Source organism: Delphinapterus leucas, chromosome 5 (genome assembly GCF_059928025.1).
Source record: "Delphinapterus leucas isolate spDelLeu-1000000601 "Yukka" chromosome 5, BTC_Dleu_Yukka2, whole genome shotgun sequence".
Classification (NCBI taxonomy): Eukaryota; Metazoa; Chordata; class Mammalia; order Artiodactyla; family Monodontidae; genus Delphinapterus; species Delphinapterus leucas.
The window spans coordinates 59465111-59468459 of record NC_143133.1 but is presented as its reverse complement, the minus strand read 5'-3'; the positions used below and the strand labels follow the sequence as shown (position 1 = coordinate 59468459).

The 3349-nt window shown below is 37.5% G+C and overlaps 1 pseudogene; it reads left to right on the top strand.

Moving 5' to 3' along the window:
* The first annotated feature begins 620 nt into the window (after window positions 1-620).
* LOC111171602 (small nuclear ribonucleoprotein Sm D3 pseudogene) lies at window positions 621-1228 on the top strand (annotated as a pseudogene).
* The last annotated feature ends 2121 nt before the right edge of the window (window positions 1229-3349 follow it).

Below are 3349 nucleotides of genomic sequence, written 5' to 3'. Positions count from 1 at the left end.
ATTTAATAAAAATGATTTATGAAATATAAATTTTAAAAATATGATTTTGAAATTAAGTCCTACTTACATTGCAAGAGTAGTCTCAGTCCACATAAATACTTCTTGAAATTAAGTGGGTCAAACACAGTGAGTCAATAGTATATAGATAATTATATTTATGTGTCCTTGATATTTAATATGCATAGAGCACAACTTGTTTTGTTTATCCAGTCACTATTTGATGAACATTGCATTAAATCTAGTTCTTAACAATTATAAATAGTGCTTCTATGAGCATTCACATAAAAGTCTTTGTGTTGAAATAAGTTTTCTTTTCTCTTGGAAAATGTCCTAAGAATGAAAATGCAGAATTATATAATAAATAATTGTTTAACAGGAAAAGACTCTGCCAACCTACTTTCAAAATGCCTATACAGCTTTGCCTTCCAAACAGCAATGTATGAGAATTCTAGCTGTCCCAAGAGAGGGAAGAGACAATATACAGGCTGGCAGAAAATGCTTGCAAATCAAATATTTTAACAGGACTTAGTGTCCAAAATATATAAAGAATTCTTAAATCTCAACAAAAGAAGACAAATAAGCCAATCAAAAAACTGTAGATCAACTCTCTTCCCACCAAGATGGCTATCGTTGTGCCATTTAAAGCCCTACATGGGGCCGAGGGCCACGTCAGGACAGGTGAGACAAACACCAGCAAGGTGTATAAAGGTAAGCTCATTGAGGTGAAGCACAGCATGGACAGGTAGCTGTCCAACATCACAGTCCAATGACAGCCTAGTGGCACAGCTGAAGCAGGTGTACATCCATGGCAGCAAAATCTGCCTTCCGATTTTGCCTGACATGCTGAAAAATGCACCCATGTTAAAGAACATGAAAAATACAAACCAAGGCTCTGGGGCTGGCCAGGGAAAAACTGCTATTCTGAAGGCCCAAGTGGCTATGAGAAGAAGAGAGAGGAAGAGGATATGGAAATATCTTCCAGAAGCAAAGACAATTTTATCTCTGGAATGGAACTTCGCCCTTATTTTTGCTTGTAGGTTATCTGGGTTCCAGGGTGGAGGTGGGGCTACATGCTTATGTATATGTCCTAGGTGTTTGTTTGTTTGTTTTTGACATCTTTCTCTTTAGGTCAGGGGAAATGTTTAACTAAATAAATATGGGTGTTTTTTTTTTTTTTTCTGAGGAAAAAAAGATGAAGTTGGTCAAAAAGTGAAAATTCCAGTTATAAGATACATAAGGACTAGGTATGTAATGAATAATGTGACAACTATAGCTAACACTGACGTACGATACATAGGAAAGCTGTTAAGAGAGTAATTTCTAAGACTTCTCATCACCAGGGGAAACATTTTTTCTTTCTTTTCTTTTTGTTGGATCTATATGAGAAGATGGATGTTAGCTGAACCTATTGTGGTAATCCGTTCACGGTATATGTAAATCAAACTATCATGCTGTATGACTTAAACTTACACAGTAATATATGTTAATTGTTTCTCTATAAAACTGGAAAAAATAGGCAGAGGACTTATATAGACATTTTTTTTAAAGATATACAAAGAGCCAACAAGAACATGAAAAGATTCTCAGTATCATTTGTCATTAGTGAAATGCAAATCAAAATGACAGGGAGATACCACTTCACATCCACAAGAGTAGCTATAATAATAATAGAAATGAAACATTACAAGTGTCAGCAAGGATGGGGAGAAATTGACTGGAACTCTTGTACATTGATGGAGGGGATGTACCAGGGCAATGTGGCGCTGGCACTGTTGAAACAGTTTTTAGCAGTTTCTCAAAAAAATTAAATGCAGTATTACCATCTAACCCTGCAATTCCACTCTTAGCTTATATACCAAAAGAATTAAAGACAGGTAGTCAAACAAATACTTGTACATGAATGTTCATGGAGGCACTATTTGCTTTAGCCAAAAGGTGAAAACAATCCAGATCTTCATCTACAGATGAGTGGATAAAGATCATGTGTTATATACATCCAATGGAATATTATTCAGCATAAAAAGAATGAAGTGCTAATACATGCAACAATGTACATGAACCTCAGAAATATTTTGCTAATCTCAAAAAAAGCCACACATAAAAGGTCACATATTGTGTTATTGCATTTATATAAATATCCAAAATAGGTAAAGCCATAGATAGAGACAGAAAGCAGATTAGTGGGCTTCCCTGGTGGTGCAGTGGTTGAGAGTCCACTTGCCGATGCAGGGGACGCGGGTTCGTGCCCCAGTCCGGGAAGATCCCACATGCCGCGGAGCGCCTGGGCCCGTGAGTCGTGGCAGCTGAGCCTGCGCGTCCGGAGCCTGTGCTCCGCAGCGGGAGAGGCCACAGCAGTGAGAGGCCCACGTACCGCAAAATAAATAAATAAGTAAAATAAAAAATTTTAAAAAAATTTTTAAAAAGAAAGCAGATTAGTGTTGCCAGGGGCTGGCGCAGGGGGCGGGGGGGGGTGGTCAATGAAGAACTTAAAAGGTATGGGTTTTTCTTTGGAGGTGATGGAAATATTTCCTACACAACCTACATAGAGGTGGTGGTTTTACCACATTGTGAATGTATTAAATGTCACTGAACTGTGTATTTTAAAATGGCTAGTAATTTGTTCACAGAGTGATGGTCTTATGTTTACCACAGCCAGAGAGGGCAAGCCCGAATGCTCAAGAACATTTGAATCTTATGCCAGCATCACGTTTGCCAAAGTCCTATTCAACAAAGCAAGCCATCTGACTAGGCTACATTCAAGGGGTGAGAAAATAGAATCCAGATCTTGATAGAAGGAACTGTAAACTCACTTTGCCAAGGGGTGTGCATACAGGGATGCGAGGAAGTATTGTGGCCATTGTTTTAATCCACCCGCCACAGTAAAGTGGTTTCTCCCAAAATAAATATCATAATTGCAATACAAATAAAGTAAACGTTTATAACTAAAATGCAATGCTATGAAATAAATGCTTGTAATACTACCTACTGTTTATATATTATTTTCATACCATACTCAAATGAGATAAATAATTATGTTATTTGAGCAATTTTGCTAACACGTTATTACGTATAAACAAATCAAAAAATCAAATCTGTGAATTTAAGCAATTTAAGCCAACCCAGCATTAATCTTTCCTCAACCTAGCCTTCTCCCTTCTGCACATCACGTGTCGCTAGCCATCTGGAAGTAAAGTGGGTCAGTGAACTCTGGAAAATAATCAGAAGCCAAGTTGACAATATAGTAGTTAAGATGTTTAATTTTGTGTGCCAACTCAACTGACATCCTCTGTCTCTTAGCCCAAGGAATTCAAAAGTTGTTCTTAGTAACTCTGTGAGAACTGAAGCACCT